Raw genomic sequence first — 11,019 nt, 5'->3', positions numbered from 1 at the left:
GTGGCCTTTGCGCCACAACGTGTATAAGAAGGCCACCTGTTACTAGAGAGGTATTGATGGAAAGGATGATGCTTCAGCAACATCTCAGTGATTTGATGAAAATAGGTATCGACTCAGATATCGATCAGTGCTTGCCTATGTAAGGGCAAAAGGAGGGTCTGAGGTTCCGTGAAAATTGAACCCATGTTTCTGAGCTAATGGTACCGTGACGATCCTGGTATTAGCGAATTGCAAATAATGAGTCTAATATAAAGCGAGCGTTTTCGCAACGCTGCACTGAAGGATTCGTCATGTATCGCTGATTCTTGTGTTCAAACCTACGGGTTCCATTTCGTGCACGACGTCCATTTTGTATCATTGCCCTCACATAGTCAGTGAACGGGCGATGTCCGAACAATGACCCTGATTAGGTAACCTCGAGGGCACGTAGTCCCTAGTGCGCGTTCTTCCAATTTCTGCATGACTTGGCGAAAGCTGACCCTGTCGCCTGAGGCGGACCCTGCCGTACTGGTTTTCTGTCCTGTCCTGCCTGAGCAAAGCTACTGACCCTGATACAATAGACCACGCTTCTTTTATTAGCCTACGAATATGTCTTATCTGACTCTTCTATTTTCTGCATCTGTTCCTGCATTTCCCTTTAGCCTTTTATGATGAGGAGGTGACCAATTTTATTATGGGGCGGTCCGGCCTTTCAATGGAGGGATGTCAGAAACATGTGATTGAAGGCCGGACACCTGGAGATGGGAATGTGAAATTGTGAGATCTTATTGTCTGGAATACAGAAACGGGAATTATTGTAAGTCTGCAGGAATGTTTGCCCGAAGCAGAATATTCAGTATTTAAGGAGCGACCTGCTTTGTACAAATCGAGCAGTCTCCTTAGAATCTATCTTGTATGATACTTCTGTGACTTCTGTTCCTGACTGCAGTCATTAAAGACGATCTTTTGACGCCAGTGGAAGAGTCCCGTGTCTCTGTTTGTTAAGTACGCCAAAACAGGTGAACCCGAAGGTTTCGGGTGTTGTCCCCTGGCACCGCTGGGTATTAGAAATTGCCCAGTCCTTCAGTACCCTCCTCGTTCACACCCTCCACCCATTGTGCCACGGAATAAGATGTGCCTGCCACTGTGAGCCGAGATCAACAACGTGCATTTCAAAACTCTCCACTGACACGCAGTCTTCATTGGTGTGCATATCATGGTGAACAGCAAGCAAAAGCCCAATAAAAGATCGCTGACCTCACGCACACCCACATACGTGAGTATTTAGATGCAGGTACACATAATTGTGAGATGTCACTGAGCACGCTCAAGCCACCAGGCAGCATGAAATCCTGCATGAGACTGCAAAAGGCACAGTTTGAAGACCGCAAATGATGATAATCCTTTCTCTCCACCCGTTACCTTTAATAGTATGCCGCCACAGTTAACAATGCTAATCCACCCAAAAAAACGTAAAAGCACTTCAATGTTTGCACAGCCACCCTGCAGAGCTTAACATTACATAGTCTGATGAACAGTAAAACAGCCTGCTAGAGATAGCAGTTTTGGGTTGAGGAAGAGTCTTAGGCATTAGACTCTCCCAAACAGCGCAGCGGCATCAGTAGTCCCCAAATTTTCCTGCTGTTCGCCGCTTGATGTCCAAAGGCTAAATGCTCATTTCGGCATCTCACCGTCATGACAGCAGGGCAGCTGCACAAAGTTCTCAGTTGATGGTCCTGTTACCAAATAAAAAGGCCTGCTTGTCATCAAAATATGTTGAGGTGTCTCTTAAAAATAAGCGCTGCACATGGAAATATATTTTTGAATTTTATTGGCACAAGTGTAGAGATATAGGACCACACAACCTTTAACGCCAACTCCAGCCCTCATTTGTCCCAACCCCAAGGTTCCCTGATTTATGTCACTTTACCCATTCTGGAACCTCACGCTCACAATCTTGTCCTGCATAAATCAATGTCTTCACCATAACAACATGTTTGATTGGTACTTTGTCATTGCATGCATAAATCACTTTGACAATTATCATAAATCATTCTAACAGGGTCATAAACAGGTGACAGGTCACATCATATTCAGGTGAAATCATATTTGCCATAAATGAATCATGTCTTGTCATTTCCACTATAATTTGATACCTTTTACATGTTGATATGCCATCAATCATACTCGCTGCTTTTGTGGGGTTATAAAGTTTTTTTGCTTAGGATTTTTCTCTGCCCGTGAGGTGGGGGTAGCCTCTCACTGATGTTAGGCTCAACTTGCTACCTTGTCTGTCCACTTTTGTGCCATGCCGTCTGGCGGGTCTGACCTACTCCACTTACTCTCCCCCCCATTGGCTGACTCATCCTGCAATAAGGCATTCCCAGGTAAGTGGCCTTCAATCAGCACACTCTGCTGCTGGTGTACATCTTTTGCTAACAGTTTCCCTTTTTCTGCCTCGCTGCCTGTGAGGCTCATGTCTCCAGGTGTCTCCCCCTTGAGTATGGGGTACATTTATGTTTCTCTGAGGCGCAGCCCTCCATTGTCATGGCTGCCCATACCTTGGCCCACAACACCTTGATTCCTTCCTCTTACAGGTGCACCCCACCCATGGCTACAATTACAAGCTCCTTTAGTTGATCAGGACATGCCTGATATTCGTAAAGCCATTTGCCTTGCAGGACTTGCTGACTGCAATGTTTAACCTCTTCTGTGCCCATGACGAGATAGTCTCGTCATGGAGCACGGTCGCGCTGTGCCCATGACGAGACCATCTCGTCATGAACCCCACCCACTAATGAAACACCCCGCACAGGAGGGGGAAAGGGCGTGGCACAGAAGGGGTTAATTTCCTCCTGTAGTAATCCACCGCCCCATTGACATGGCCTCACACCATGTCTGCCTGGGGATGATTTCTGATCACATGATGAGGGTGCTGCCAAAGGACCATGCCGCCAGATGTCACGGAGGAGTTCCTTCCTCCCAAGCTGTACAAGGGCATTGCCGCCCAGGTGTATTATCAAGACATCCGGGTATCTAACAGCTGTTGTCTGCAGTTTGGCCAAGGTTGTGATAGATGCCCCCATCTCATCCCCAGGGTGTCCCACCATCTAATGTTTGTGGCTTATTTATCAATTATTTTATTTGCAGGGTTTTTTATACTGCAAACATGACCCTCGAGAGTATCTGATGGCTTAACAAACATTCAAAGAATAGGGACATAAAAAAGAAAACAATCTTATCATAGTAATAAAAAATAATACAGGATATGACAGCTCACCTAATGAGAGCGGTCTCAACTTAATGTTAAACAAATAGGTAAAAACAGATGTATGACAAGCTAACTGTAGTCAAGAGAGAAGTTGTGGAGGCCTGATATCCTTGGAAAGAAGAGGCCCTAGAACCTAAAGTAGAAATTTGTTCATAAGTACCATTTTCACTTCTTTCCCAAAGGATGCTATAGAGGGATTCCATCTAGTTTCAGGAGGGTGGGAGTTCCAAATTCTCAGGAAGATGCCCGAGAAGGCTCTATTGTAAGTTTTCTTTTTAGAGAATCTCTGTGGTTTCAGCAACAAGGTGCTGGAGCTTCTAAAGGATCTGGAACCTCTGTACCGTACAAGCTTCTGAGCGGGGTAACTTTGGGTATTGAAGTGTAGGGCTTTGTGGGTCATGCAGGCAATTTTTGGGTGAAATTTTGCTTCATAGGAGAGCTAGGTGAGGGATTTTAGGTCAGGAGTGATGTGGCTGTTTCTTTTAAAACCCGGGACATGTATTGGGTCTAGAGATCATCAGTTCAACAAGTACTTACTTGCACCCACTGGGGTGAACCACTCAAGAACTCCATCAGAGATCATCATTTCAACAAGTACTTACTTGCACCCACTGGGGTGAACCACTCAAGAACTTCATGTACCAGCTTCCCTTGGGGCGACCCGGAGGAGGGGCTAGCGGAGTGCGGTCCATTGCGGTTCTTTTAGATCCAGTGATGAGTTTTTCCGCAGAGTTAAGGGAGACCCTTAAGGGAGCCGTAGTAGATTTGGGCAAACCACCTAGGGTAGCACTACCATGTTCTAACCTGGGAATCACCAGAGCTTGGATGCCATGATGAGGTCCTTGGGGATGGGGGAGGGAGGAATTGATTGAGTTTTATTAAGAAGCTCATTTGGTCTGCAAACCTTCATGGATTCTTGTTGGACCCTTTGCAGAGACTTCTGCTGGTTTACAAATAAATACTGTGGTTCGCAAAACCAAAAAAAAAGAAAAAGGAGGCCAGGTTCAGCTTGGCTGTCCAGTAGTGTTGCAGTGGGTTTTCTGCTGCCCCCAGCAATTACACACATGGCCTTGCTGTAGGCCAGGCCCCACAGGCAAGCCCACTTCACATGACTGAAGGCAGTGAATAGCAGGAAATAGCAGCCCACAGTGGGCGAGGCACTGTGGCCAACCAATGTGGCACACAGCTGAAGGTCATATGCAGTAGGTGAATGGCTACTATTGGAGTTGCCCAGATACAAGGTTGGACAGGGTCCAGTGGTAGTTCAAACCCTGTGGAGGATTGGGTATATAGCAACAGGGCCTGGCCATTGGCTCAACTTACAGCAGGTGGCTGACTGCGTGGACCAGGGAATGCTTCTGTAGAATTTGGATGTAGTAGATGATAAATACTTTTCTGACAAAGACAAGGTTAAAATAATGTTTGTGTCAGCTTTGGTTCGAACACCTTTATGTACAGTTATGTTTATGAAATAAATTTAAAAAACTCTGAACTTTTTAAGTTAAGGTTTGTTTGCCATTCCATACCTATTACGATATACCTTTAAACCCCAACGCACACACTAAATGCAAAACTTACTACTGGACATTATTCATACCAATTAGTGGCAATCCTTAAAAGCACAACCTTACTAAAAAACAATACATGCCTAAACCACAAAAAAAAATACTACATTTATAGTAATCTCTTTTTAATAGGGTTAAATGCATTACCTATCACAAAACCCTTATGAGAAAAATTACAACATTTAAAAGTCCATCTGTCAGATCAAGGGTAAAGTCATGAGGATTGCATTTGGTGTGCAAGTTATGGTTTACAATTACAAATGTCTATGTTTTTGGATTTAATTCAAAACATAAAAGTACTTTAACATAAATGTGGTACTTTTAGTGACTATATGTAGAAAAGAAAGTCCAGCAACAGGCAGGCTTCATCTAGTCATTGTTTAGACCTTCTCCTTGTAGGATTATAAGTAAACTGGGGGCCAGTGGAGATTCCTCAGAGCCTTTTTTTACAGATTGGTGGCGGGGGAGATTCATCAAAATAACCACACAAAAAACAAACGGACCCATACCTTCTGGCGTATCGCACTTTGCACTTTTTATTAAGGGAATACCTACATAACAAAGACTAACTGGCTACTTTCCGCTTGCAGTATTTCCTAATTCACATCAGTGTTCAAAAAATGAAACGGGGTTGCCTCACCCCCCCCACCCCCCAGCTGTCAGGCTTCATCATCAGCCATCCCACATTCGCCAAAGAACCCTCTAATGGTCAATGAGCTCCTTTAGGCTGCTGGTATCCACAATTGGTCACCATGTTTCAGCCCTTCTAACGGCCCCAAGGGGTCCTTGGCTTTCGTCAGGAGCCAATCAGACCCTATTCAATCCTGCACTGTTTACTTATACTGTCCCTTCACACATGCATGCCCAATCCACGCATACAGTACCGGATTACCAATTGGTTTCGCCGGAGTCCTTCTATTGTAGGAGGATGCTTCCTAAAAGACATAAACAGACACGCAAAATATATACAATATATTACAATTAAACAATCATTTTCACATGCCATATTTTATGGTCAGTGAGACCCGTGCTGTCTATATGAGGTTATAGTTTGACCAATGTGCGGTGCCCAGATACGTGTGTAGTCCACTGTTCTTATTGCATGACTGCTTGTTATCATGTTAGTCATGTTTTTAACTGGTGATTCAATGGTAAACGTATTTATTATCAACCCGTTCATACATACAGACATAACTCTGACTTCTAGGCCGTATTTCCACTTATTCTATCCTCCAATCAGATGTTAGCTGTTACTGTACCCAATTGTGTGCCCAATTAGTTTTTTACACCTCATTTGCATCTTACACTTATTTTGCGGATAGTATGCCTCATGGAAGGGCGAGGAAGGGCATCCTTTAGTCAAACACTGCACTGGAGTAAATAATAGAAAAAAGACACAGAGCGAGAACACAGAGTTAGAATATCTATATACATGCTCAGTTTCTGATTAGCCAACAGGAAGTAGCCGGAGACATTAAGAAATCAAAAGGCACCACTAATCTGGTGATATTTCCCTTAACTTCATCAAGGATCACCCTTGCCGGATAACCTAGAGTTTATCCCTTTTCTCCTCCCGATGTTACCGTGTTTGTCACTCGGTGTCTTCATTAGGGCTGCGCTAGGCGCTCGTTTCATGACGTGCAACTGGCCGCCGGGATGTGCCTCATGGAAAATATAGTTTCATGTGATATCCAAAAGGCAGGAGATCCGACAGTATAATTTCATAGGCAATACATCCATTCGCCCGCGGTATTCATAAAATTAACCGCTTGGGGTTATGTTGTTGTGTCCAAATAATTATTCCAAGGGCCACACTTACCACTGGCCCGCAATATTAAGTCAAATAAGGAGCAGTTGGCAACGTGGAAGGTTCGAGCGTTTATTGGCCACCACAGAACTCTATATAGAGGAGCCTCGTCGATCCTCACCCATCAGGTGCGCCGAGGAAGACTGCTGGCTCCTTGACAGTAACACACTTTTATACATTATCAGTTCAGCATACAAAACCTTATATGTGGAAAAGTACCAGTTAGTCCTGGCGCTCCTAATGAGCTCATGCCTATATCCAGTTTCGGTTACACATACAAAGGGTTTACTATCTTTACAGAGAAGGTCGACGGGGTGACTCCCTTCTCGTCCCAGGTCTAGAGGAATTTGCTTGATACTCCCTTTTAGCAGATGTGACCTTGCTTCTCAGCAATTCAGCCTGTCTCCTAACAAATGTATGAAAGGGGAAGCAGATGGTGGGCGGGAGAGACCATGTGATTCCTAAACGAGAGAGCCACAAGCCAAGATGGAGGCTGTTCGGTTCTTGGCCCTTTCTGTCGTACTAAGCATAACGGGAATTTCGAACCCTTGAATACACTATAACTAATCATACTATCATTAGATATACTACGCTAATCATACCATATCAACTTGAACACCTCAGAACGGCCCTTTTAGCGCAGCATAGCTAATGACGGAGTCAATCTTCAAAAATACCCTCATCGATCTGCATTAATTCATGCATCTCCTTCTGAGCCCGCTGGGTATCTATCCTGGTTTGGTTGGGCTTGGGCCTAGGGATAGATCGGCGAACCTGAGTAGCACAATATGCACAGCAAGCGGGCCCGCACTGGAGACAAAGGCAGCAGGTGAAAATGAACCCTACTACTCCCAAAAGAATCATGAATAATTTCCATCCCCAGGTAGTCACCAGATCCCAAAACCACCCGGACAGGGACCAAGTACCAGTCTCAGTGTGAATTTCAGAAGCTAGCCGATGCAGTTTCTGGATAGCTAAATGGACGGAAGGGGCGGAGTCAGGTATATATACACAACAGGAACTGCCGATGACTCTACAAGCTCCTCCACGATCGGCCAGGATGACATCTAAAACAAGACGATTTTGAAGGGTCACAAGTAGGCCTGGGCAAAAATTTCGTTCCGTTCGCGGAAATTGCGATAATTTGACATTTTTGCGTTCCGCGGAGAGCGCGAAAATGTCAAAAATTCCGGTTTCCGCAGCTTGGCGATAATTTGTTTCTTGCTCGCGCTGTAAAATGATACATTCTCGCGCGCGCGCGATCGCCTTACCTGAATCCCTGCGTTCGCCGACAAGTTTTCTTGATCCGGTCGCGTTCTCCATGAGATGTTGTATTGTTTTTAGCCATTTGCGCTGTCTCGCGACAGTTCGCGCCTGCAGTGACGTCATGCGTCGCGCGATCACGTCTTTCTTCTCGCGATCATGCACCGCGAGAACAACTGAAAACAAGATGGCCGCGCCCGCAAGCAACCACATGGGTAAGTTGGCGACCCGCAACCATGCAGAAAATCTCGCGAACATGCCGGAAAAAAACTTCCGCATCTTTGCGATATTTCTGCTTGTTTGCGATAATTTTAAACATTCTCGCGATAATTTGCGAAGGTTAATTCCGCAAATTCCGCCCACCCCTAGTCACAAGCCGGGTCGCCTGGAGCTCCACCGTGATATTAGTTAATATCCCTGCAGTAGTATTAACCACCCCTTCCACTACTCTGGATAGCCTCCAAATTTCTTTACTAGTGAGGATGGGCCCCCATATGGGCAATACCCCTTTCATAATATCAACAAAGTGTTGAGCCGGAGTGTCAGTCTGGTCAGTGGCATCATTACTAGTGGCTCTAGCTCCCAGACTCCGCCGACTTAAGGAATGGGACCTATGATAATCAGAAGGGGCTATGTAAACCGGTGGGTAAAGGAAGGATAAGTAACATCTACCTGCCCATCCTCTGGGTAGCCAAGTGTATGCGTTTTCACCGCACACAAAATAAACATTGGGAGGGGTGAGTGTTGGGGGACTGCTGAACGTCTGTAGTCTATAAGTGTAATTGCATCTGCTATAACCTACAAATAAATGTCCAGTACCCTGCACGCAGAAAGAGGAGGATGTATTTAGCACTGGGACCGGAATGATTTTGTCATCTGAGACATTTCGCTCCTGAAAATATCTGAAATACTCAGTAAAGTTAAAAGTCACGAAATTCAATACTTCATCCCTCAACCAGGTATCATTTTCATGATCAGTGTACACGTTCATGCAGGCAGTAGGATCAAGGGTACCATCAGTTCCCTCAGCATTAGGAGTAAAACCCTGGTGTTTCTCTATATAGGCTAGAATTAAGGCATAATCCTTCTCTGAGAACCGACGTTCATCTATAGTGTAGTGTTCATACAGCATGGATAACATTTTTAACCAGGCTTCGCAACTACCTAAATAAGATAAGGGCATTGATATAAACAAATCTTGCTTATGCATCACTGACGGGAGGAGACCACAGACCCAACAATCAGTAACATTTGTGGAACTATGAGTCTGGTGCAGCATCTCAATGAAGGCATTATGTACATACGTCTGTCGGTGCCTTTCCTTATGAGGGGCGAAGGTCTGGAAATGATGCTCCTTAGGAGCAGGAGTAGACACTATAAAGGTGTGTACAGGATGGCGGAACTCTAGATATATAAACAATCCTAAGCACAATACAAATGATACAATCAATATAGAAATGAAAACAATTTTAACACGCAAACTCCATGAGGAGAACATTGGCAAATGTGGGGGAATGGTACGGGGTACTATGGGACGCCCTTCTTCAGGGACAAAACGAGCAAAAGGGTACATTTCGCACTAAAAGTCCAATATAATCTCGGGAAAAAGGGGTCTATAAGCAGTCCGACCTGCCGGAGGGTGCTTCTTTCCTGTGTCCGTATAGAGCCTCACAGGCAGACTCCTATTGTTCAGAAAAACAAAAAGTAAAAAGATAAAAACTTCTCGCGTTGGGGTCACACTTGACGCGACCCGTGTCGAAAAGGAACTCCACCTGGGCCCCACCAACTGATCTATGTCTCTATCTTCGTTCTGAACAGAGCTTCACTTAAAGTTCCATGCTCTCAACGAGTTCAGTCCAGTGTTCCAACAATCCTCAGGTCTTTTGCTGGAGCCTCCAACTTCACTCACCGAGGCTAGACCTGGGATTCTCTATTTCCGGGGCCGCAGGTGATATCGGTCCCGACCAGGGGTTTCAGGATTAACAAACAAAGTAGGCACAGTGGGGTCAGACGAGGAGCTGGGCTCCCGACCAGATACTTTGCTTTGGGCAATTGAGTGGCCACAAAGAGGGGATTCCAAACTCACAGCACTCTCCCCTCGCCCGTCAACCTCTTTGCGGGTGTCCAGGGAAAGTGACTCTTCAGTACTGGGCTCGTCTTGAGATGGTAGGCCTTCCTCCTGGTCGAGCTGTTCCCTTGGCAATGGGAGGGGAACTCGCTTAAGATGGGAGATATGGATCCAGTGCTGCTTCCCTTCGACTTTCACCGCCGTTCGCGTGGCCAGGAGCACCTGGTATGGCCGGGACCAGCGCGGATCCAAACTCGACTTCCGTTGGTAGTTCCGGACCAAGACCCACTGTCCAGCTTCTACGCTGTGTCCAGGACCCTCCGGCAGAGGCTGCAGTACGGCAGATATCTGTTGATGAATGGAACGAAGATCTTTAGTCAAAGCATACAAATAGTCAGTCAACATAGGATAGTCAATGTCCCTGAAAGATTTGGGCCGGGGCACTCCCCACACGTTGGCAGGTCTGCCAAAAATTACTTCATAAGGGGAGATACCGCTCCGTGAATGGGGAGTAGTTCTCACAGACAACAGGGCGAGGGGCAGGAGATCAGGCCATTTTAATCCTGTCGTGTCCTGGAGTTTAGCCAGTTTCAACTTCAGAACCCCATTATATTTCTCAACCAGGCCCGCTGACTGAGGATGTCGGGCTGCGTGAAACTTCTGCTGGATGGACAGACCTTTGCATACATACTTGACTAAGTTAGCATTAAAGTGTGTCCCATTGTCACTCCAAATCACCCGTGGCAACCCATATCGAGGGAAAAACTCTTTTACCAGAGCTTTCGCAGTTGCCAGGGCAGTATTTTCTTTTGTGGGATACGCCTCCACCCATTTACTGAAAGTACAAATCACCACTAGCACGTATTTCAGATTATTAACTCGCTCTAGCTGTATGTAATCCATTTGGAGTACTTCAAAAGGCAGAGTGGGTGGCGCAAAATTACCCGTAAGGACGGGAATACTAACCCCGGGATTATGCTGGAGACAAATTATGCAATGCTGGACCAAGCTCCTAGCTGTCTTGTGAATATTAACATTATACCAGACAGGATCCAATGTTGCACAG

General features: G+C 45.6%; 1 long non-coding RNA gene across 1 annotated transcript in view; it reads right to left on the bottom strand.

Annotated features, from left to right (window-relative positions):
* Nucleotides 1-6,681: 6,681 nt before the first annotated feature.
* The window catches only part of LOC146805358 (uncharacterized), a 135,932-nt gene continuing 131,594 nt past the window's right edge, over nucleotides 6,682-11,019 (bottom strand). The window contains exon 3 of the long non-coding RNA XR_014967830.1: nucleotides 6,682-10,301. This is a non-coding gene — a long non-coding RNA (uncharacterized LOC146805358). The remainder of the gene's footprint in view (nucleotides 10,302-11,019) is intronic.

The sequence above is a fragment of the Triturus cristatus genome, chromosome 8, assembly GCF_964204655.1.
Source record: "Triturus cristatus chromosome 8, aTriCri1.1, whole genome shotgun sequence".
Taxonomy (NCBI): domain Eukaryota; kingdom Metazoa; phylum Chordata; class Amphibia; order Caudata; family Salamandridae; genus Triturus; species Triturus cristatus.
The sequence above is the reverse complement of the archived record's forward strand: the minus strand, read 5'-3'. Positions and strand labels throughout refer to the sequence as shown.